Source organism: Lissotriton helveticus, chromosome 10, assembly GCF_964261635.1.
Source record: "Lissotriton helveticus chromosome 10, aLisHel1.1, whole genome shotgun sequence".
In the NCBI taxonomy this organism is placed as follows: Eukaryota; Metazoa; Chordata; class Amphibia; order Caudata; family Salamandridae; genus Lissotriton; species Lissotriton helveticus.
This window is the reverse complement of record NC_136071.1, coordinates 941,894,041-941,920,054: the sequence shown is the minus strand read 5'-3', so window position 1 is coordinate 941,920,054 and position 26,014 is coordinate 941,894,041. Positions and strand designations below refer to the sequence as shown.

Here is a 26,014-nt window from a genome sequence, read left to right as displayed (position 1 = left end):
AAACAGTTCCTACTGAGAAAGTAGAAACCGTGCGGTCCTCATAGTGGAAGGCCCGTTGCAAAGGTTTACCAATCACCTTTTTATTGCTTTACTGCTACATTTGGGTGTTACACTGGTACTAACGAGTTGCAACCTATTTCTAGACAGTGTTAACATGTAATAAAATTGACAATGAAGTAACACTATCACCAAATATGCCACATTACACCACATAATTTGCCTTTTCTTGCCAAATAATTTAGTCAACCTCGTAGCATAATTTGGACGTCCCTTGCTTCTTAATTCCCGTGGCCCTGACTATTACGATGGTTAACACAGAGGTATTCCCTGCAGTTTTGCTTTGAATACAACATAGCTGCAAAACTACAAACGTAAAGGTACTTCGGCACTTTGCCACTTGAAAAACGAAAATTAAAGCAATCTCAAATTACACATGACTAGGTTCCAATCTTCACTTCATTAATCTAAAGTCAATTAATGGCATTCTTCTGTGCTGCTGTATGCCTTTTCTTTACATCCGCCTGAAGCACACCTGTCAAACTGTCATGTTTGTGAAAAGCATGGCCTGGACAACCATGCGTACAAGCACATCAAAATGTGTGTTTTTTTTGTAATTTTGTTTATTTGTTTTTTATTTTTAACCAGCAGGATAACTTCTCCATGGATACCTTCCTCTTCTGACTTTGATGACAGTGGTTGAAAACATCATAATCAGGAATTTCAATATAACTTTTCAGTTAATCCATAGAATTATTCGGACTGGCTCGCACCGCATTTGTACGTTACCTATTGTTATCACAGAGTGGCCTTTGGCTTCACACAGCGGATTGTTTTTCTCTCATCTCATGGCTTGGTCATTTATCATTCTATCTTGTAGGCAGTAATTCCATTTGAAGGCATGAGGGGCTACTTACTGTCTGAATAGTGCACTCAGTCATCACACTGTTCAATTATTGATCTGCTATAAACATTCTATATGTAACCATTCCTTTCTCGCTACTTTTCCAATCGAGAAGGGATTGCTTTAATGTGATAAACAGCAGTTGTGCTCGCATCACATGTAAACGGCAACCGTGAATGCCTGTTTACATGTATTGGCACATTAAGGCCAGACCTGTTGACTTTGACAAGGCTTGGTATTTAGTGCAAAGTTTTAATGGAACATTGAAAATTGAGAATATAAGCCTGGTGAATGTGGTAAGTGTGCTTCTGTGGGATTCTTGATCCTTAATCTTTGTCTGTATATTAACATCCCTAGTTCGGTTGTTCTGTTGGATACTAATAGCATTTGTCCCAATTATTCTAACACGTATTGCTTGCCTTTATTGCTGAAACATTGCGTCCATACATTCAACCCTTGTAAGTGCTTTTTATGTTAGAAAGATAGTCTTTCTTTTAGTGGAAGGTGAACATCGCCATGTATCCTTAAATTGGTCTTTTCTCCGTCTCAGTGTTGACATTTCCCTACAGCTCTGCCTGGAATGTACTCTCACACAGTACACGGCACTAACATTAGATGCTGGCACGCTGTGTTGTACTTTCTTCTGCAACCACTAGGTGGTAATACTCTACTAAATTGGAATAATCTCGTATCTGTTAACGACACTGGTTTTAGTTTAGAAAACATGGAAATATTTTCATGGTTAAAGAGGCCATGTGTACAAAGCAATTTTGTTTAAAACCTTTTCATAATAGGTTTCTGCTCCGCCAATGTTTTCTATCGTTTTAATACATTAGCTACTCAATTAACGTTTTAGAAAAAAAAGACTGTAAATATTTTAGTAAAAGATCCTTTGATAACCGTATATTGTGTGCCCGCTGTGCTTTCCTTCTGTGTTTGGTTTATAAATTCCCAACCACCATCCGCTCTAGTTCCTGCTGTGTCTCGGTATGAACAAAAGGTATGACTGCACATTATCAACTGCCTATCCTAGAACATTTGAACTATGGAAGCAGCAAATGACAAGTTTCACCCACCCATTAAAATACACGCGGAAGAGTGGAATTCTTGATGGCAAATAAGACCGTCTCACACCCAAATTACTAAATCTAGGTCCCAGAGACAGCTTGTTTCTCTTAAAGAGGTCAATTTAAGGAAGTGACTGGACATTGGAGGGTTTGAGGTAATTAGAAATATTTATACGAAACGCACGGAGAACTAAAAGGCTTTCTTGAGCGAAAAGAACATTCTGCAACATTAACGCAAAAAGCACAGGCAAGGCAATAGGTGCGGCTTTCCTACGGTAATGCTGGAATGATGTTATGGTGGTACTGCTGATAAAGGTAACGCTGGGGGTAGTGTTAGTGGTAATGGTAAGGAAGGGTCTTCTTAATGGGGGTGGTATCGGTAGTAGTGATGGTGGTAGTTACTCTACTCTGATCTAGTTTCCCCCCGCGCCAGGACAGTCTTGACTATCGGAGCGCGTTATAAATCCTTATATAACATATATAACAAGTTATGGTGGAATTTAGAGTGGTGGGAGTAATGGCTCTCACTGAGTCCTGGCAAACATTTTATAAATCTGCATTAAAAAAAGTTTAAAAGGATTTTTTTGTATACACTGAAATTGTGACGATTTTTTTTCAGACGTAAAATAGTCTATGATTCATTGCAGTGCAAGCCCTCTATAAGAGCCCGGATGTTGTATGAACCAGTCAGTAGCAGGAGACTATTGGCCAGATATAAGACCTGCAAAATAGCGCCTTGCAAATTGCTAAGTGTTTAACATTGTTTGCGATTCCCATTGGGTTGCAAATTGCGAGGCTCATGAATATTAATTAGCCTCTCTCAATTTGCGAGCCCATTGGGAATGACAAGCCCTCCCAGGGATTGTGGACTACTGGGCTTATCAGACCACCATGTCTGGGACTGCTTTTAAATAAGGCAGTTTTTCTGTTTTTTTAAATGCAGCCTGTTTTCCTTAAAGGAAAACTGGATACATTTTTAAAAAAACAAAAACTTTTCTGTTTCTTTTTTTTTTTTTAGGGTTCTAGGGACCACTGCCTGCCCTTTAAAACTTTTTGGGGAGGCAATGTATGAGTGCTATCGCAGTCACAAAACATTCATACATTGCTTTGAGGATGCTATTAGGAAGGGAAAGCCCCTTCCTAATAGCGACTCGCATTTCCTAAATAGCGAGTTGCAAAAAAACTGTGACTCGCTATTTAGGAATTGTACATGGCCCTGGGCAATTTTGCATGCGCAAATGGGTCGCAAAACAGTTTGCGCATGCCATTTGAGGTCATACATCTGGTCCTATATATATTACATAGAATTGCTACCAGTACATCTTGCTGACTGCTAAAATGGCAAGCAGACCTAAAAGATGATGAACCAGGTAAGCAGGGCAGTTGGAATTACATCGAAAGCAGTTTTAGAGCCTTTCTAAAATTCAAGATGTTTGAAATCTTGCTCGATAGAGGATTGGGGCATGTCACAACATAAAATGGCAAACCTGTGTCCACCTCTCCGCTATACATGGATTAAGTAATTGTTGGTTAATCAATCGTGAATAACGTTTTATATCTCGGGTGTTCTGAAGTAAAATTCAGCCGCTTGAAATTGAAATATAGGTGCCAATAATGTTCTTACAAGGAAGGGGACCAGTTATGCAGCAGGTTTCTATACAGACTGTGGACAAGCTTTAGTGTAAGGTGTTTGCAGGGCCACTGGAATTGTGCAGCTGCTGTGCTTTCCGCATTATGGGGTTGCCGCAATTGCCATATAATCCTTGGTCAGCTGCATAATCTGAGATAGATACTTTTTATTTTGTTAAAATCTGCAAACAGTTAAAGATACTAAAACACAGCAGTACGTGTTGCTGCTCAGTGGAAGGCCGTTTGCAAGTTTTGACATATTGCTATATTTGCTTATTGCTATATTTTGGTGTTAAACTAGTAGTAATGAGGGGAAACATATGCCCAAACATTAACACGTGTAAAAATTGCAAAGTATTACTGTCCTAAAAAGTTCTGCATTACGGCGCATACTTTGGCTTTTGTTGCAGCGTAATTTAGTCAACACTGCTGCATAATATACCCTCCCTGGTCGCATAACTCCAGTGGCCCTGGGCATGTGCGTTATCCGGTTTTGAATTAATGAGAGCCTGCAACATAGCTGTGTGCCACTGTATAAGCCATTCCATTCCTACCCTCAATCCAACACCTAATGACTGTGCTCTTATCTCTTCACTCCAACCATACCCTAAGGGGGTCTATTCACAAAGGCATTTTGCAAGATATAAAGTACTCCTTTTCATATTCTTTTGTGAATTGTCCCCAATACATCTAAAATGGAGATTTTGAGGGGACTGTCGTGCACGATTAGTACAGATAGAAAGGACTCTGCCTTCTTTGTAGTTTTACTGGTAGAGAGTTGGACTTTTTGGAATATCCACAAAGGCATTAAGTGCAAGAGTACTCCTGTAGCACTACTTCAGGTACTCCTAAATTATTTTCTGAATCTGCCCCTAAATGTCTTTCATAGGCTTTACAGTCTGTGCACCTCCGACCACCAGGCACAACTTATCCTTTTTCGTAGTCACCACTCTCGCTTTTTTTGTAAGACTGAGTCCACCAGCGTTGGTACCAGGGCTCGAGTCGGGGTACCACGCGGGTGGACGGCGTCCCCCCACGTATTTTATCGGGAGCTCGATAACTATAAATTGCACATGAGTGCAAGCCACCTTTCGTGATGTCACTTCCTGTCGTGACGTCAGCGTCCCCGGCTTCTTTTTTTAGGACTTGTGCCCTAATTGGTACCTAGAAAGACGACATTCGCACTATTTCCAGCACTGTGTGTAGATCGTCATGCCACTTCCAAGGCACCAAAACAGACTACCTATTTAAAACCGCTAGAAAAAGACCACTTCAATATAGAGACTTGCCATTATGGGCAGGCACATCACCCCATGGGCAAACTACATTTGGCCATTATTCAAAAAGGCTGGTGTGGCTCTTTCTTTACATTCCGAACAGCCTGAAGGTTAAGCTGTTCCCCCAAAACCATGGCTGAAAATGAAGCCACTAAAGCAGTGCTACTGTACAGTGAAATGCTCTCCGATATAGTCTGACAGCCTAGAAGAAACCTCAGAGCAAAGTCTGTTTTAGAACATCAAGCAACAAATAAATGCAGCACTGCACCACCATATCCTGTGTTCCTGACAACTCATCCTGCTGAAACTAGTAGGTAAAATAAAAAAATATGGAAGCACAAGGCAGTTTTTAGGTTGAGGCTACCGTCGCACTGCGTAAGCAGTGGGCGGATCCGAAATTTTATGTTGTGTAGTATGGGGGCCTGAACACGCCCCTCTTCTCCATTGGCTGGCCTCGTAAATGCTGGCCAGCTATTGGAGGAGAGGAGCGTCACTCAGTTCAGGGCCCGCCTTGACGCGATTCGGGGGCATTTTTCTCTTTTTAAGCCCCGCCCCTTTTCTAGTGGTGGGCGTTACACCCTCCCCCTCGCCGAGGTCCCAGTCTGACCCAAACACGCCCCTCAATACAAAAAATGATGGCCGTTTCTCCGAGCCATTTGTGAATGCCCTCGGAGAAACATGGTGGTGTGGAGCGCTCCTCTCTTTCCTTCCCAGATCGTAAGGCAAGAGAGGAGCGCTCCACACCACCATGTTTCTCCGAGGTCATTCACAAATGGCTCGGAGAAACGCCCGTCATTGGGGGGTGGGGGGGGGCTGGCGTCACCGCAGTCTGCACTCCCCCTACCCCCCTCCCCCCCCCCCCTCGCCGTTCTTAATCTAGGATGCGGTGGCAGGCAGCTTGTTCTCCGACTTGTGCCTTGATAAAAACGCACCCCTGGCTCAGGTAGAGTGGCTTCCCCCGCCCGAGATGTCTCGCAGGGAGCCCGATCTCCCCAGAGAGCCCCCCTGTCTCCCTCCGAAAACCTCCAGCCTCCCCAAGTCTTGCACCAGGCGTCTCCCTAAAAATAGGGAATGTCTTATAGCCACAGCTGCAGACTTGGGAGCTTCGAGTCTCGGCGTCGACTCAAGATCCTGTGATTCTGGGCAATTCACCTAATCTCGTGCATAGAAGCAAAACAATTGGTGCTCATGCAAAACGCTCCAATGCCCTTGGACTGAGTTCGCTCTACATAAAAATGCAAAAAAAAAAAAAAAGAAATTCTTCAAATGTACTCGCCACAAAATGATGTCACTGTCATAAGGGTTATTTTACTGCACATTTTGCCAAATCACTCAATTCAACGATAACGGTGCCTGGCTAATTCGACATGTTTTGATTTTATTTTTTTATAGTGGTTTTGAGGAAAAGATTACAAGTTTCTCTCCTAGCGACCCACCAAAACGTTGCATATATGATACAAATAACGGATAGCATAGGTCATAAGACTAAGAGTTGTGCCCTGCATTTTCTTTGCATAAAAACAAAACGAATGTCTATAAATAGATGCTTCAATAACCTTATTTTGTTGCGATGAACGATAAAAAAAGAACGCAGCAAAATTATGTTTAGAATTTACCTGCCAGCAAATCTGTTCACATTTTATGTTAAAATAAACGTTTGCTTCTGACATCTACTTTTATCTGAGGATAACAAATTGAATTTTCACAGAACTAATTTAGCCTTTCGGCTTTTAAGGTGAGTTAATTCTCTTCCATTAAATTGAGTGCTATATCTTAGGGCAATTGCCGAGCAGGAAGCAGTGGATACCAGAGGATTGCAAAGGGCTCAAGATGCGCGCTCGGTGTGTGTATGTACAGTAATATATACAGTAATCCGATTACACGTCACATCACACATCTCTCCAAATAAGGCCCAAGTAATCCCGCTCTACTGTCAGTTAAACAAGTCAAAGACATTGAGGAGACCCGATTCATCACAATTTTATTACGTTTTATTAAGTTCTGCTTTTTCAGCTCAATTCAGTCATTTCCTTGTCTCCACACCCTGAAAAAGTTCCACAGTTATTAAAAATAGCATGCAACGTATCGCTGCATGAAAATACTGGGTGCTGCGCCGAGCAATCGGGAGAGAATTGTGCAGCGTCGTACTTACTAATATTATTTTAAAATGCGGTGTTAGCGCAACACTAAAGAAATATGCCACGTCACCAAGGGCAGAGAGTAGTGTCTTCCATCAGATTTAAACTCGAGGCGCTCCCTCCAGGGCAAATGTTTACAAAAGGGGGAGTGACACACAAGGCGGAAATTACACCTTGTGCATGCAAAGGTCACTGAGATTCAGTGGGTCCTCTGTCTGTCCCCGGCTTCATGTCATGCCAGAAGAGCCCATGTAGGCACAGCATCAATGCCAGCATTTCTTCATCCCACATCCCTCACTTCTGGTTCTTCATTCTGCATCCCTCACTCCTTGTTCCTCATACCGCATCCCTCATTCCTTGGTCCTCATTCCCCATCCCTCACTCCTAGTTCCTCATTCCGCATCCCTCACTCCTAGTTCCTCATTCCGCATCCCTCACTTCTGGTTCCTCAATCCGCATCCCTCACTTCTGGTTCTTCATTCCACATCCATCATTCTTTGGTCCTCATTCCGCATCCCTCACTCCTAGTTCCTCATTCCGCATCCCTCATTCCTTGGTCTTTATTCCACTTCCCTCATTCTTTGGTACTCATTCCGCATCCCTCACTCCTAGTTCCTCATTCCGCATCCCTCACTCCTAGTTCCTCATTCCGCATCCCTCACTCCTAGTTCCTCATTCCGCATCCCTCACTCCTAGTTCCTCATTCCGCATCCCTCACTCCTAGTTCCTCATTCCGCATCCCTCACTCCTAGGTACTCATTCCGCATCCCTCACTCCTAGGTCCTCATTCCGCATCCCTCACTCCTAGTTCCTCATTCCGCATCCCTCATTCCTTGGTCTTCATTCCACATCCCTCACTCCTAGTTCCTCATTCCGCATCCCTCACTTCTGGTTCTTCATTCCACTTCCCTCATTCTTTGGTCCTCATTCCGCATCCCTCACTCCTAGGTCCTCATTCCGCATCCCTCACTCCTAGGTCCTCATTCTGCATCCCTCACTCCTAGTTCCTCATTCCGCATCCCTCACTCCTAGGTCCTCATTCCGCATCCCTCACTCCTAGGTCCTCATTCCGCATCCCTCACTCCTAGTTCCTCATGCCGCATCCCTCACTCCTAGTTCCTCATGCCGCATCCCTCACTCCTAGTTCCTCATGCCGCATCCCTCACTCCTAGTTCCTCATGCCGCATCCCTCACTCCTAGTTCCTCATGCCGCATCCCTCAATCCTAGTTCCTCATTCCGCATCCCTCAATCCTAGTTCCTCATGCCGCATCCCTCACTCCTAGTTCCTCATGCCGCATCCCTCACTCCTAGTTCCTCATGCCGCATCCCTCACTCCTAGTTCCTCATGCCGCATCCCTCACTCCTAGTTCCTCATGCCGCATCCCTCACTCCTAGTTCCTCATTCCGCATCCCTCACTCCTAGTTCCTCATTCCGCATCCCTCACTCCTAGTTCCTCATTCAGCATCCCTCACTCCTAGTTCCTCATGCCGCATCCCTCATTCCTTGGTCCTCATTCTGCATCCCTCACTCCTAGTTCCTCATTCCGCATCCCTCATTCCTTGGTCCTCATTCCGCATCCCTCATTCCTTGGTCCTCATTCCGCATCCCTCACTCTTAGTTTCTCATTCCGCATCCCTCACTCTTAGTTCCTCATTCCGCATCCCTCACTCTTAGTTCCTCATTCCGCATCCCTCTCTTAGTTCCTCATTCCGCATCCCTCACTCTTAGTTCCTCATTCCGCATCCCTCACTCTTAGTTCCTCATTCCGCATCCCTCACTCTTAGTTCCTCATTCCGCATCCCTCACTCTTAGTTCCTCATTCCGCATCCCTCACTCCTAGTTCCTCATGCCGCATCCCTCACTCCTAGTTCCTCATGCCGCATCCCTCACTCCTAGTTCCTCATGCCGCATCCCTCATTCCTTGTTCCTCATGCCGCATCCCTCACTCTTAGTTCCTCATTCCACATCCCTCATTCTTAGTTCCTCATTCCGCATTCCTCACTCTTAGTTCCTCATTCCGCATCCCTCACTCCTAGTTCCTCATTCCGCATTCCTCACTCCTAGGTCCTCATTCCGCATCCCTCACTCCTAGGTCCTCATTCCGCATCCCTCACTCCTAGGTCCTCATTCCGCATCCCTCACTCCTAGGTCCTCATTCCGCATCCCTCACTCCTAGTTCCTCATTCCGCATCCCTCACTCCTAGTTCCTCATTCCGCATCCCTCACTCCTAGTTCCTCATTCCGCATCCCTCACTCCTAGTTCCTCATGCCGCATCCCTCACTCCTAGTTCCTCATGCCGCATCCCTCACTCCTAGTTCCTCATGCCGCATCCCTCTCCTAGTTCCTCATGCCGCATCCCTCACTCCTAGTTCCTCATGCCGCATCCCTCACTCCTAGTTCCTCATGCCGCATCCCTCACTCCTAGTTCCTCATGCCGCATCCCTCACTCCTAGTTCCTCATGCCGCATCCCTCACTCCTAGTTCCTCATGCCGCATCCCTCACTCCTAGTTCCTCATGCCGCATCCCTCATTCCTTGGTCTTCATTCCGCATCCCTCACTCCTAGTTTATTTTGCTTCCATCCTCCTTGGGGTGAGACTGCCTGTTTTTTTAGGTCAATTTGCCTTGTAGGTGGGGCAGGCGGTTGCAAACTCACAAAGCACCTGGGAATACGTTTCTGTATCTGGGGGGAGCTGCCCTTGTTATTTCTTGCCTCTGTTCCCTGCTGCTGTTCGTTTTTTTTCTTGCCTCTGTGTGGCTCTGTGTGTGTGAGACTCTGTGTGAGGGTGGCTCTGTCTGTGTGAGGGTGGCTCTGTGTGTGTGTGTGTGTGGGTGGCTCTGTGTGTGGGTGGCTCTATGTGAATACTGTGGGTGGCTCTGTATGTGTGTGTGGGTGGCTCTGTATGTGTGTGTGGGTGGCTCTGTATGTGTGTGGGGGTGGCTTTGTGTGTGGCTCTGTGTGGGTGCAAATGCAATAGGTCTCGCATTTGCGAGAGTTTAAGATATTGGCATTGTAAATGACAATGCCATTTATTTATATGTTTTAAAAACAAAAACATAAATAAAAAATTTCATGAGCCATGCCAATAGCTCTAACTTTAACCAATGCCGAGACCATTGCATTGTAAATGCCTATTTCTGCTTGGTGCCTTGAGTATTTATCCCCACGTGCTAATGTATAGGTCCACCTGCTGGGTATTCCTTAAATATCCAACATATTTTCAGAGAGTTGGGAGTGTCTGCTCTAATAACATTCAAGCAAAATAGGGCCGCAATGCCTGATCAAGAGTTTGGGTCCCAGTCTGCCTGCAGTACAGAAAGTTCAGCTCATAAGTTCTTCTCACAAAGACTTTTGCCCATACAGAGGTTGAAGGCCAGGTAGATAGAGAGGCTAGCAAATTAATTGCTCCCCTCTTCTCTCACACCGCCAAAACAACTGTCTAGTCTGGGCGAGTGTGAACGAGTAACTCCCATGTGGCAAATGCTGACCGCTGCATGGGATTACTCTCTACTTCCCCAACCACCTCTGTTTTAGCCTCAGAAGTCAGTATGCAAAGAGGAATGCCGACCTGCCCTCCATGATGCAGGTTTATGCGGGTCTGGTGGCCATATCTGGAGGCTCAATGCACTTGTGCATCCACCCAAGTGATCCCATTGTTACAGGTTCAAATCCTGTTGAGTTCATTTAGACTTTCATCTTCCAAATTTAATAAAATAAGTAACATGAAGATGGGTAACAGTAAACATCTAATTTGCAGTGCCAAGATGCCCCAAGCAGTTAATTTGTGCTTCACAAGCACATTCTTTTTGGCTATTTTAGTAGGGTACTTTAAGCCAGACTAATGTTTTTTGGGTGTTCACGTGTGTATATTCATTTGACGTCCTAATGTTTGTTTGGTGATTGTAACTTGTTTATTTTATATATGACTCTGGTTTTGATTTTTAAAAAAGTGGAATGAAAAAAAGGGGGATCCGATGAAGGAAGAGCCTGTCCTGTTGTTCGCCTAGTTCTGTAGTAGGGGATCTCTGTGTATAGTCATAATCTAGTGAACAGTCCCGCTCATTTGCGGGGACCCCGGAGCAATCAAAAATAATCTCTTAAACTGTCTTCTTTGCAGTAGTGCATAGACACTTAAGAGAGAATTAAAGACAGATAATGCAGCCTATACATGCAAGGCTACACTGTCCAGTACTTCAACTAGAAATGCAAAGGATATTCCACCAATATCACATTTAAACCTGTCTTCCAGGTTTCACCATGAAAAACACTCCCCCCCCCCCCTTCACAAAATCCTTGGAATGATAGAGAGGAAGGACAGGACAGACAAGCCCCCATAGGCTGCCATTATGTGGCTTAAAAAGGGATACCGTGCCTTTTAAGGAAACTTTCCAGAACTCTCCTGGTATCCCAGAATGCACAGCAACTCCCTCCACTTTCAGTTCTTTTTTCCGACTCCTGCTAGCAGGACCCTGGAGCATTGAGCTCTCCCTTTTTGGGTGTTGTTCTAATCTTTTTGCACTTTTAAAAGTGTTCAGAGTGCTTTCACTCAACGTCATTTGGCCCTTTCTGCTTTTGCTGGTGTTTTTCTAGTAAGTTTAGCCACACTCTTTTATCAAATATGCCATCCCTATTTGATAGGTGTCCAGAGTGTGCTGGAAAGAAGGCCAAATCAGACAAGCACAGGGTGTGCATTGACTGTCTGCCCCCTTCTCATGTCCCAGAGGATTGCGAGATCTGCCAACAGTTCTCCAGCAGGACCCTGAGGGACAGGGAGAAGACTCGGCTTCAAGGATTGGAGAAGCGAAGACAGCGTGACCAAGGTGGGTCTGAGCATGATGGGGCTCCTTCTCTGCCCGTGTTGAGGCCTCTGGGGGGGCTCCCCAGTAAAGAAAAGGCCAGAAAACGACATCGTTCTCCGTCGACGTCGATGGCCTCGACCTCGAGAGGAATGACCACGGTGTGTTCCCCGTCTCCCCAGGGGTCTGGGTCGAAGCGGCGTCGTCGTTCGACGTCGAGGGGATTGACATCGAGACCTCCAACAAGGTCGACGTCGAAGACAACTTCGTCGTCTAGGTACCACCGACGTCGAGAGGGGTCTAGCAGACACCAGCGTTTGCCGTCGAGGCGACACCGCCGGTCGTCGTCGACTCCGCAATCGTCGTCGAGGAGGCGTTCCTCGGCGTCGAGAAAGATCTTCGACGTCGAAGAGGTCGACGCGTTCGGCATCGAGGAACAGATCGGAGTCGAGAAGAAGAGAGTCCAGGTCCTGAAGGCGTTCTAAGGCCAGGACAGAGTCCCAAGGCTCCGTTATCAGCCTTTCTTCTTCTTTGACCACGAGCTCGCGGTCGCGCCGGCGCCGTCGCTCGTCAAGGAAGCTGCCGGCCTCAAGGTCCCCTTCAAGGGTACGGAAGCCAAAGAGAGAGGGTGGAACACTCCCCGGGCTCGGGGTACTCACAAGTCTACTCACCCTCTAGGCATGGAACACCGCCTCCTCCGTTACCTAGGGGCCTTCCCCCAAGGACACCTACACCTCCTCCGAGGACTCCAACTCCTCCTCCTCCTCCTCCTCCTCCTCCTCCTCCGCCTCCACCTCCTCCTCCGAGGTCTTACTCGTTACATCTACTTACGCCACCCTCAGACCCTCCAAGGCCTAGGCTGCCGTCTCAGCCTCCACAACCCGCGCCTGTACGGCCAGTGGAGCGGCCAAGACCAAGGAGACCGAGGTCCCGCTCCGGAGGAGCAGGTCTAGAGATGATCGTCGGTCGTCTACTAGATCCAGACGATGCCGCAGGAGAGACAGGTCCAGGTCCCGCCACACGGAGTCATCCAATGCCAGGGACTTTTCCCCTACGCTTTCGGAATCCCCTCGGACGAGGGTGTCTCCGGTAGACTACAATGCCTCCTTTCAGGAGGTCTTGTTGCGAGGAGCGGCAAAACTGGGCATCACGCTGACTGTTCCTACGACCTCAACCTCCGTGATATTCGAGACCCTACATAAAAAACAGCTGTCTCGTTCTCTACTACCTTTGGTGCCAGAGCTAGAAGAACCAGTCATGGACCTCTTCCTTACACCTGCCTCTACGAAGTATGCACTGTCAAGGCTACAAAAGAAGTACAAGGCCCCTGAGTCCGACCCTGCCTTTCTGTGTTCGGATCCTGTACCGGACTCCGTGATAGTGACGGCAGCCAGGAAAGAACATTCCACCGCGCCATCATCAACAGTGCCTCCTGACAAGGAGAGTCGATTAATGGACTCAGCGGGCAGGAGAGTATGTGGTACGGCCTTCACGTCCATGAAGGCCGCCAGTGCCTCGGCGTTATTGGGGCGGTACGATAGGACATTGTGGGAGTCCCTGCAGCAGTTCGCGGAACATCTTCCCAGGGAACGCAGAGAGGACTTCCAGGAGATCATCACGGAGGGGATAATGGTCTCTAACCAGATAATCAGCTCCATTCCTCGCTGTTGGCAGCCCACGGGTACTGCCACGGTATTAACCTGCGCCGACACGCCTAGCTGCGTCTAACGTCGCTGAAGCCCAACAGAGGGTCGCCCATCTGCCCTTTTCTGGAGCGACCCTATTCGGCAGAAATGCTGATGAGGAGATGGCCCGCATGAATGCAGAGGCTGAGACCCTGACGGCTGTCGGGTTAGAGAAGCCGAAGGAGCAAAGGAAGGCCTACCGCCCGTTCCAAAGGCGGTACGGGGCACAGGCAGAGGACAGGGTCGGCAGGCTGGACAGCAGCAACAGCAGCAGCAGCAGCAATACCAGCGGCGACCGTTCCAGAAGCGCCAGAGGGGCAGAGGTGGACAGAGGTCCTCCGCAGCGAATAAGGCCCCGGACGGGTCTAAGCCCTGAGGTGCTACTTCCCCCTCGTCTGTTACCCGCTCCGGTGGGGGGAAGCATCCAACATTACTTGGCAGAGTGGAGAAAAATGACTCTGGACAAGTGGGTGCTGAATATTGTTTGCAATGGATACAGTCTTCGTTTCATCAGCCCGCCTCCAGCGATTCCACCGGTTTGCTCGCAGTTCCAACTACGCGAGCTCCAGGTGGAGGCCGATACCCTGTTAAGGAAAAGGGCGATAGAAGACGTCCCTGTGTCTCAAAGGGGAAAGGGTCTTTACTCACGCTTCTTTCTGGTGCGCAAGAAAGACAAGAATGAGTTCAGGCCCATTCTGGATTTGCGACAAGCAAACAAATGGATTCGCAGGGAGAAGTTCCGCATGCTATCTTTGCACCAGATTTACCCTCAGCTGCAAAGGGGAGACTGGCTCTGCGCGATAGTCCTGCAGGATGCGTACTTACATGTGCCCATCACACGGAAACACCGGAAGTTCCTGGGATTCTTGGTCGGCACCAATCACTATCAGTACACCGTACTGCCGTTTGGACTGAAGTCTGCTCCAAGGACTTTTTCAAAGTGCATGGCAGTGGTGGCGGCACACCTGAGAAAGAACAAGGTGTTTGTCTACCCATACCTGGACGATTGGCTGATCAAAGCCTCGACCTTCCAGGAAGCACAACTGCACTTCAACAGGACGGCCACTCTCTTGAGCCAGCTGGGTTTGCACATCCAACATGTCCAAGTCGGTCCCGACTCCTGTCCAGTGCCTACAATACCTGGGGGCATCGATCGATACGTTGTCAGCAAGCGTGTCTCCTTCGGAGGAGAGACGCTTATCGATCCTTCGGAAGGCTCAGACTCTCACGACTGCTCGATCTACAACAGAGAGGACGGTGTCTTCTCTACTGTGGTCGATGGCCTCTTGTATCTTTCTCACTCCGCATGCAAGCCTGCACATGAGGCCGCTGCAGGAATGTCTGGAGGATCAGTCACCGTTCAGTCGGACTCCCGTTGACTTCAATGGGAATTTGTGTTCCGGCCGACAACTCAGGCTCCCTTTGTAAAAAGGAGGGGGCGGTCCCAGAAAACCTTGCACCCTGTGGCGGGCACCCCATGGTGCCTTCAACACAGTGCATGGTTGGAAAGAGGCCCAAAGTTTTCCCCACAGGTCCCAACCGGAGGCTTCCGGGTGAAGGGGGGCCTGCTACCGCCCCAGATTCCGACAGGCGATCCATGTTGGACAATCTGATTCGGAACAGTTGTTAGAATCGGACATAGTAATCACACGGTCGCAAACACGGTCCATAGAGCCATACGAGTTGGCTCTGACCCACTCAGTTCCTCCGAATGCCGGACGGAACCGAGTCGGAAGGACTGAACAGTTACCTAACATTATAATCGGTTGGTCGGAAATGCGGGTTCCGAATCTGATTCTGATAAACTGAATGCTGTTTGGAGCCTTTCCGACCGACCTCATGAATGGCCCCTTAGTATATAGTGTTAGACGTTTATGTATGTAAAGCAGATGCATGCAAACCAAGCAGCCTACATTTTGAAGCAGGAGGCATTAAGTAAGACGGTTGAGTAAGAAGAGAAAGAAAGGAAAGGACTACAGAACCTTAGACAGTCATATGTTAAGGTCTGTTTTTTTATTTCATGCATATTTAGTGCTATTTTGTGGCATGAAGGAGCCCCAGGCAAGACGGACAGAGACCCTTTCTCTGCTGGCACTCACTTACTTAAATGCGCCACCGCCTTCACCTCCTACTATGGTTGTACATACACTTGTACATACACTTGGTTTGTCGCTTCTTGACACATTTTGGCTGGTGATGGTCCCTGCTGATTGCTTAACAGCCCTCTATACTGCTGGGAGGTGGGGGGGTCCTTGCATCTGGTGAGACTCCGTTCGTCTGTAGTGATTTATTCACACCTGCTGATCGTTTTCCCCACTGGACTATACCGACCCTGAAATTAGCACATGCTGTTTTTCATTCCACATTTCTAAAAACATTGTAACTAATCTGTACAGGTGATGTTCCTCTTATCATTTCAAGTTGAAAAACTGCTGACGTTCAGACATATATATATGTTATTGATATGATTAATTCTCTTATTGAGTGTGAATAAGATACTGTATGAACAATACAGGAAAAATATATTTGGTCATATGCATCTCACACTTTGTGCACGATCTTGATCTAAACACCAAGTCACCTATTATGTCTTGTGGACTCTGCAAATCAAGGCTAAATAAAATGATCTGCTTGGGGCAAGCGTTAACGTATGTTGAAAACTTTTCCTGCTTACGCTTGACTTTTAATTCCTCGCGTTCCTAGACCCCCAGGCCACCAATGCCAGTCCTAAACTCACCAGAGCTGCAGGGGCAATTTGCAATTTCATTAGACCAGACCTCAGAGGGACCGTCGTACCAGCACTGAAGGTGTACAATTCCGAGTGCATTAGTGCAGCCACCTACTGTGCAGGCGTATGGGGATATAATAAATGTAGCTCCTTGCAGACTGAGGAAAATGGTGCTCTTCGTCGGATGCTGAACTCGCCTCCCACTATCTCTAGTCTTATCATACACTCTGAACTAAGCCAGGACTTTATTTCTGACAAGGTCCTTTTGAAGCCTCATTTGCTGTAGGTTAGCGTCTGGACAAATCCAGCCGCAACGCTATGTAGGGATATTATCCTCGATTGTCTTAGCCTGGACAAGGCTTTTTCTATTCCATGGCTGCGATATATACGGGTTTCTTTTGCATCCTTGGACCTTTCTTCCCTTATGATTGAACCTTGTAGCATAACTAAAATGACTAAATGGAGATTAAAGCAATATTCCTTGAGCACTGCAAGAACTCGGGGCTAAAATTCGAGCTAGCAACGCCCTCTGCTTTGAATTACAATAGATCTTTAGCCACAGGTGAAACCCTCCGGTATCTATCCCTAGATCTTACACAATGGGAGCGTTCAGTCCTTCATCGCTTCAGGGCGGGTTCAATATTTTAGTTCTTGCGTTTTAAAAGTTTGAAAGACCCCGAAGAGCACATAGTATCCTTGCATCCCTGTGACAGCCGATCTGCACAATCACTTCTGCACTGGCGTTTTCTACAGTTTACCACATAAGCACTTTCTGAAACCCTTGTTATACACACTAGGGTTTCAGCATTGCTTCATTTATAGTTTTTAGGTTCGCTTGAAATTTGCTATCATGTTTGTGCCTTCTTAAATGCTGCCATTCGGTCTAGAAAAAGTATGATCAGATAATTGCCCTGTGGCCACTGCACTGTTTTACACTTCTCGAGCATATTTACTTGTTATAAGCATGTTGTGCGATTTAAAATGACCAAACACAAGCTGTTATCCTTCAGAGGAGATTAACTATTTGTTTTAGTTTACTTTCAGTAAGATATGTGTCCTGAACCGACTTTTAATAGAGTAAATTAGAGGTGCCTCTTTCAATTACCACGACTAAGGGGAGTCCGTAGCGGACCATTTTTTGAGGTTTTGGTTTCCCTTTTTTCGGACCAGATTGGATATGATATGAGTGTTTTGGCACGTCCAATTTCTGAATATGAACTGCATCGTTGTACAACATTTTGAACCGGTCATCTGCTGTATTATGGAGTTTTTAATAGCATTTTCTTTTAAACCATTTTAATAGTTTTAACTCTTAAGTGCTGTGATGAATTTGTATTGCATTTTTAATGAACCTTTATGACCTTATCAGACCCACAGTAATTGTTTAGTGTGTAGAACATGGTATCTAAAATTATATTGTGTAAATTGTAGGCAATAGGAACCATTGTCCTTAATAAGTTTTTAATTGCCCCAGGTTCCTTAGTGACTTGCTCTGGATTACCATTCTATTTGTGACGTATCACATAACATACCTACCAAAATAATGGAAATAATGATTGTATTAAAGCGCAGCAAACATTTGTATTATGTTCTAGAAGAAGAATTGCACTTGAATTATTTCAATGAATTTGTATTTAAATCCATATTTTCACATACTTGACCAACCTTGGAAGGATAAAAGGAGGGTGGAAGGGCTGGTATTTTAAGCATTGTATGCATGGTGTTTTGTAACATCTGCAACAGGTACTCAATCTACTGAGCTGTTGCATAGAAATTAATCTGGTGAGAAAGTAAAGAATTTCAAAATAAACTACTCAATAAATGCGACTTTATGAAATAAAGCTTACTGTCTTTTTTATAATGGGACAGATTTTTGAAATCCATTCCCAAATATGTTTTGGTTGGGCCGGATGGGTTAGAGATGAGTATTTTGTATCAAATAATCCTCCAGATTAACATGCAGGGTGCCTTTGAACCTTTATATTTTCCCTATTTACATTTGTTTTTCTGCAAATTACAAATAAAAGGTTTTAATTATGCCCTTATGTGGTTCTAGAAAAATACATTTTGTAATTCAAGGACCCTAATCGTGTATCATGATATGCGTTTTTAACATTTTTATTAAACAGATTATTTAATATTCCTAGTTTTAGAAATGGAAATTCAGTCTTTAGCAGGGTTTCCAATTGGATGAGTTTCACAAAGAGACCATCCACCATCATTTGCTGCCTCCATTCTTATTAGGCTCCACTTCCTCCGAGAGGTCTTCTTGTCTTCATGCTACTAGCACTGATCTCTGACCACTTCCCCAAATTACTCCTGTTTGTAATCCATACCTGCCTCCAAAAGAACAGAGTGAGAGCAGTAACCAAGCTCTGAGGCTTAAAGAAAGAACTAATGAAGCGACATGCAATCTACTCTTCGTTAAACATTATGAACAAGTCAAAGAAGAAAGAACTTGTACCTTATGGCCTTCAGTGACTACAAAGCGCAATATTGGGCCCTGTGAAGCCACCCCAGTGTTTCCTTTACACCTTCCGGAGAGGAAGAAATTGCTGGACTTGGCGGATCTTGGAATTGGTGGGTCTTGTGACTGAATCAACATCTGGGAGCCGTGAGAAAGCATACAGCCGGCCAAGCAACCCCTCCCTGTACCAACCAAAGCAAACATTTTGCGGACGAGAACTTTCTTCGTAGAAGTTTGGGTCTTATTGAGGGAAGCGGCTGCCATGGTTCAACTTGGATATTTCAGAAAGGGATCTCTGAAAAGGCCACATTCAGCCATCCAGGCTTACCTCCGATGTAGCCAGTTCCCCCAACTTTGTGTCTGTCTTAAGCAGGAGAGTGTCTGTGTTTAGTTTGGTGCCCAGAACATTGAGTAAATTATTGTGACAGGCCTTCTGTGACTTGTCCATCCCCTTCTTGGGATCTTTCATGAACTAGGGAAGAAAATCACTATATTGCTGTTAATTTCAGGTGTCAAGGCCACCTTCCCTTCCAGGGATAGGCAAGGGCACTTCGCCAGCAGGCGGCATTCTGACACGTTTATTCTGTGAGCTACTTACTTGGTAACCTTTATAAGAGAGAGACCCCACCAACGACCTGGGGTGGTATAGGTCTTCCACCTCCAGCATATCTGAATCCCAAGTAAAATCTCGAGCCAGGATTGCCAGCCTAGGGTGCTTATTTGCAACGGATGAGGATAAAGGAAGTCCCCTCGTCAGAGACCTCCTGTACAAACCTGTGTTAATCCCCTGTACCCTCCATCACAGAGGGGAGAAAACTCAAGGGTCACGTGTTTTTTTTTGTTGTTGTTTTAAAGCATCCTGGTGGGCATCTCTCCCCCTCTTCGTCTTAGCCTTATTTCCTGGAGGAGCAGCCTGGTCACCCACTCCATTTGGTTCTAGATTCCCGGGAACCTTCAAAAGATGCTTTTCCACACGAGGGGTTCAGAGTGGCAAGCTGCCTATTGCATAAGTACTGTACCCACGGGCTGCAAAGCCTCTGAGACCACCCTCCTAACAGATCAATCAGTGGCCTCCGGCAGATTAGTCTCCAAGACAGTTTATCTTTTCCATGACCTCATAGGCCTACTGTAAGAACTTTCGTTATAAGTTGTGCAGGATAAAAGGCCTGTGCAAGTAATAGGTCCACAATTGGTTCCTTTCTGGGAACCAAGCACCCCATTGAGCCCCGTGACTCTCTCAGGGGTACTGAGAGTCTAAGGTCTTAGGAGTGGTGGTGTGGGCTAGTAATCACCATTCACTGGTGCGCCATAATAACTCATTAAATGATTGTCCATTCAGTGCATTTTGTTTGTGAAAAGTGCATTTAAAACACACACCCCTCGCCACACACATACCACACCACGCAGATGGAATTATCTTTGTGACATTCTGAAATCATTCTTGACCCCTTGTAGGTCATGATCCCGAAATTCACAGTAGCTCTTCACCAATACAAGATAGAACATCATAATATGGAGGGTATCACTTTAACTAAAGCAAGCCTATTGGCTTTGTCAAAAGATCAATATATAAGGCAACCAATTGAGGTTGGAAAGGGTGTCATCCCAACAGTAATATAAGGCCAGCCCATTTGCTTTGTCAAGGGGGATACCACATTGAAATATAAGGCAAATCTATTGGCTTTGTCAAGGGGTCATCATGTTAAAAGACCAATAGCCACATGCTAGAAAAACACCATTATAGCACTCAAACCAAAAAACAGCTTCAAATGAAATCATTCTCATAAATAGAGCATTGCAGTGTTTATCAAAAATCGCTGTCAACAATATATTGTAAATAAAGCTTTAAAAATCAACATAACAAGTGTCCGACTATTTCTTTTATGCCTTTAGGCTATATTAACCCCTTCCGTACGGGGCACGTTCAGCGGACGTCGCCTGCACTACCTCGGTAGTGCTGCACACGTCTGCTGACCGTTCCGGCCCCGCCCGCGCAATAGAACGTTCCGCACCAGCGTGGACTGTTCGGCGCAGCGGAGGGGTTCAAATGCTGCCATAGTATCAACCTCCAGAGGTCACTTCACTCCCAGGCTGTAGAACAAAATATAATGAAAATGTCTCCCGAAAACTTGAGAGATAGGGTTAATATATTAAGTTAATCTTGGGAAGGAGTGGCTGCACTCCATGCAGCCCCTACAGTGCTCCAAATGTGAGTTGATCGTGCACCTGCCTTCCTGAGGTCACAACATGCACAATTCCATTTGCAAAATAAGCCACTGAGAGCAATTTTGGGCGCTCTGGGTCGGGAAGAAGTGAATATTTAATTAGCAGCCCCAGCAGTATTTCTGGTCCTCAGGAGGTTTAAATGGTCCAGCATCCCTGGCGGGACTCGCTGTGTGCGGCTGTCCTCTGGCATCAGTGAGCTTGTCCTTGCAGCCTTACATGCTGTTGCTGCATTCACAGTCCAATTCCATGGCCTTGCTTTTGCTCATATTCTGGTATGCTGACTTTTATGACCAGTCCAGACTGTGGGTTTGGAACACCCCTTTGTCTAACCGTTAAACTGGTTCTGGTCAGTTCTCCCCTCTTCGCTGGCTGGTGAGACAAAAGGCAGGAGTTGGGTCTCTTTGTGTGTGTTAAAAAAGAGCTTTTAAAGAGTAACCAAGGCAGGACACAAAGCCTTCCAAGCCGTCCTATCAGCAAGACCCATTCCCTTTAAAATCGGGGCATTTGGGGCCCTGCCTGGCTCCATTATATTTCCCAGTGGGAGAGTCCTCACCTGCACAGGCAGCTGGAAACTCCCAGAAACTGTTTGCACGAAAATGGTAAGTTCCTACAAATGGCATTTATATAAAAATATTTTAAATCCAGCCTTACCATTAAAGAGGATTTAAAAGACTATTCAAATAAATTGAAGAAGTACTTCTCTCGCTGCTACCAATCCAGATTTAGCATTTCATAAATGTAACCATGTAGCACAATGTTTCCTATGGCAGCAGCAGGCCTTGCTACAGTGAAAATCCTTTTTGTGGATATTTCACTGTAAGGATATGTTGAACATTAATGTCTACGTGCCCTACCTGCATCTTGCCTTTATGGGTACTATGGCCTACTTAGTTGTGACTTATTAATATTTAAAAGATTGAGCTAAGGTTCTCCCTATTCACCGGGAGAGGGAGGAGGAGGGCATGCGGTACTTGCTTGCCGAGGTTATGAAAATACCAAAATGCCAAAGCACAGCTACACGGACTCCCTTTTACTATGAGAAAATCAGAGCAGTAAGAGGAGAACTAACCGGGTGGCCACTCTGTATCTCAAGGCACCACTATATGATGCCTGACAGTCAGGGGCGCAACTAGGTCTTCATTTCGGGGGGGCTAACATGGCAAAAGAAGGGGCGCGGCTAATGTTAATCAATGGGGCGGAGCTAAAATGGTAGATAATCAGGATCGGTTAATGCTCCCTCACACCTTAAAACCCATACCCGCCCTGAACCCTAAAATTACCCCCGGCACCCCAAAACCCATACCCATCCTGATCCCTAAAATTATCCCCCCCTGGCCCCCCAAAACCCATACTCACCCCACACCCTAAAATTACCCCCTGGCACCCCAAAACCCATTACCACCCTGAACCCTAAAATCACCCCCTGGAGCCCCAAAGCCCATACCCGCCCTGAACCCTTAAATTACCCCTGGCACCCCAAAACCCATACCCACCCTGAACCCTAAAATGACCCCTGGCACCCCAAAACCCATACCCGCAGTGATCCCTAAAATTACACCCTTGCCCCCCAAAACCCATACTCACCCTGAATCTTAAAATTACCCCTGACACACCAAAACACATACCCACGCTGAACTCTAACATTAACCCCCTCACACCCTAAAACCCTTACCCACCCTGAACCCTAAAATTACCCCTGGCACCCCAAAACCCATACCGATCCCTAAAATTATCCACCCGGCACCCCAAGACCCATACCCACCCCACACCCTAAAATTATCCCCTGGCACCCCAAAACCCATTACCACCCTGAACCCTAAAATCACCCCCCTGGCACCCCAAAACCCATACCCACCCTGAACCCTAAAATGACCCCTGGCACCCCAAAACCCATACCCGCAGTGATCCCTAAAATTACACCCTTGCCCCCCAAAACCCATACTCACCCTGAATCTTAAAATTACCCCTGACACACCAAAACACATACCCACGCTGAACTCTAACATTAATCCCCTCACACCCTAAAACCCATACCCGCCCTGAACCCTAAAATTACCCCTAGCACCCCAAAACCCATTACCACCCTGAACCCTAAAATCACCCCCCTGGAGCCCCAAAACCCATACCCGCCCTGAACCCTTAAATTACCCCTGGCACCCCAAAACCCATACCCACCCTGAACCCTAAAATGACCCCTGGCACCCCAAAACCCATACCCACCCTGAACCCTAAATTTACCCCTGGCACCCCAAAACCCATACCCACCCTAAACCCTAAAATTACCCCTGGCACCCCAAAACCCATACCCGCAGTGATCCCTAAAATTACACCCTTGCCCCCCAAAACCCATACTCACCCTGAATCTTAAAATTACCCCTGACACACCAAAACACATACCCACGCTGAACCCTAACATTAACCCCCTCACACCCTAAAACCCATACCCACCCTGAACCCTAAAATTACCCCTGGCACCCCAAAACCCATACCGCAGTGATCCCTAAAGTTACACCCTTGCCCCCCAAAACCCATACTCACCCTGAATCTTAAAATTACCCCTGACACACCAAAACACATACCCACGCTGAACCCTAACATTAACCCCCTCACACCCTAAAACCCATACCCACCCTGAACCCTAAAATTACCCCTGGCACACCAAAACACATATCCACACTGGACCCTAAAATTAACCCCCTCACACCCTAAAACCCATACCCGCCCTGAACCCTAAAATTACCCCTGGCACCCCAAAACCCATACCCATCCTGATCCCTAAAATTATCCCTCCCCCCCCGCGGCACCCCAAAACCCATACCCACCCTGAACCCTAAAAGTATCCCCCCACCCCGGCACCCCAAAACCCATACCCACCCCACACCCTAAAATTACCCTCTGGCATTCAAAAACCCATACCCATGCTGAACCATAAATTCCCCCGGCACCCCATAACCCATACCCACCCTGAACCCTAAAATTGCCCGCTGACACCCCAAAACCCACACCTTCCCTGAACCCTAAAATTACCCCTGGCACACCAAAACGCATACCCACGCTGAACCCTAAAATGACCACTGGCACCACAAAACCCATACCCACCCTAAACCCTAAAAGTGCCCCCTGGAACCCCAAAACCCATACCCGCTCAGAACCCTAAAATTAACCCCTGGCACCCCAATTTGTAACCCACCATGAACCATAAAATTACTCACTGGCTCCCTAAAACCCACACCCACTCTGAACTCTAAAGTTACCCACTAGCACCTCCCAAAAAAAAATGAACACTACAAACTTACATTACAGTTGCATATTTGGAGGGGACTGTCCTCTTTGACGTTTCTATGCATGTAAGTCAAGAACAACATTCACAGTAACCTAGATATGCAGGCAGTAGGTAATGCTGTGCTGAAAAATGCTTTAAAGTTACTGGAACTTACATAAAAAAAAAACTGCTGCCTGCTCCTCTGATACTATACTGTGGAGTTGGGCTGATCAGCAGCACTGCGTCCTGGCATCCAGCCCCTCGAAGGTCTCAGAGTAGATGGGTCTCCTGGATTCTCCTTGCCTGGGTCCCCTCTGCTTCTTCGCTGCCGCCCTTGGATGCGAAAATAGAAAGATCCATGGCCCTGTTCACCATTTATCTGGTGAGCAGTGCGGTGGATGTGAATTCCATCCAAGTGCACAGACAGCAGGGTGAAAGGGATGGCCAGTGCAGGTGATGCTTTTCCTTTGAAAATTAATTTCTGCTGGTGTCTTAGCCCAGGGTTTGCTGTCTGTGCACTTGTATGGAATACACATCTATACAAGTGCACAGACAGCACACCCTGGGCTATGACGCCAGCAGAAATTCCCATACAAAAGAAAAGTGTCACCTGCACTGGCCATGCCTTCCCCCCTGCTGTGCACTTCACACCCCATACTTATAACCCATCAAGTGCTTAGGTGAAATCCCTGCCTTCAGGCAAGGATTTCACCTCGGCGGCGCCACTCTAAAGGAAATCAAGAGGTGAGGGCAGGGGGCGTTCACTCGAGGAAACTGTTCAGAGGCTGGCTGTCTGCTCGGGCTGCTGGGCCTCTCAGAATGCATAATAAAAATCACATTCTCGGCTCCGATGCGCAGCGTTAGTTAGTGATTTCAGTGCGTGTCATTTTAGCCCGGGCAGAGGAGGCGAGGGGGGGGGGGGGGCTGAAGCCCGGTGAGCCCAATGGGTGTTGCGCGCCTGCCTGACACAAGCAGCCCCTCATAAGGCCCGATGGGCAAAGGACTGGCAACCAGGAAAGCCTACACTCTCCCCCCTGAAAGCATCTCTGCTGCTGCGCCACTGCAGGGGAAGGCCTTGCGGCATGCAAATCGTGGGCTGTGGCTAGTTCCTGAAAAGGAGAACTGGCCATTCAGAATAAATATTACAGCAATAACTATTAGCACAGACCTGGTTGAATAAAGGGTAACAAACCAACAAAACCTCCATGACCTGCTGCCCGTGCTTTTAAAAAAGGGACCTCCGAAGGGGAAGTGACACCTAATATGAAAGGAGACGGCTAGTTATTTGTGGATGGTCTCTGTGTGGAGCTCATACTCTTGGGACTTGAGGTTCTACGGTCTGAAGTATAATTTTTATTTTACTATAAACATTTTACGGTGTATTTGCAGTTTGTGAATGTTGCTAGATTTTGGATTAAACGAGATGATTAGCATAATCCTCACTTCCAGACCGGAAATAGAATTTAAACTCAGTGGCCCACTAATTGAGTGTTATAGATTCAGCAGTTCATTGCTATATTTTGTGCTTGTACACGCATACGCTATTTATTCTGAGCCCTTGCATGCATTTTATGCCATCTCCAAATATATTGGTTCATATTTTTTATACCATTAAGAATTCTGTCCTGATTTAAAAAAATAAAATCTAAATATTTGTCTAAAGCTTAGCACCAGAGTTTTAGTCTTGATAAATTACATTAGATTAGTATATTTGAATATGTTTGAAGATCATATTCTTGAGGACAATGATTTACTTCTAAAAGAAATACGGTGTCTCTAAGATGTATCCCTGCACAATTGAATGCACTTTCTCCATATTACTTTATTATCGTTCA

The 26,014-nt window shown here is 46.4% G+C and overlaps 1 protein-coding gene across 10 annotated transcripts in view; it reads left to right on the top strand.

Annotated features, from left to right (window-relative positions):
* The window catches only part of MINDY3 (MINDY lysine 48 deubiquitinase 3), a 213,025-nt gene that overhangs the window by 94,226 nt on the left and 92,785 nt on the right, over positions 1 to 26,014 (top strand). The window lies entirely within an intron of this gene.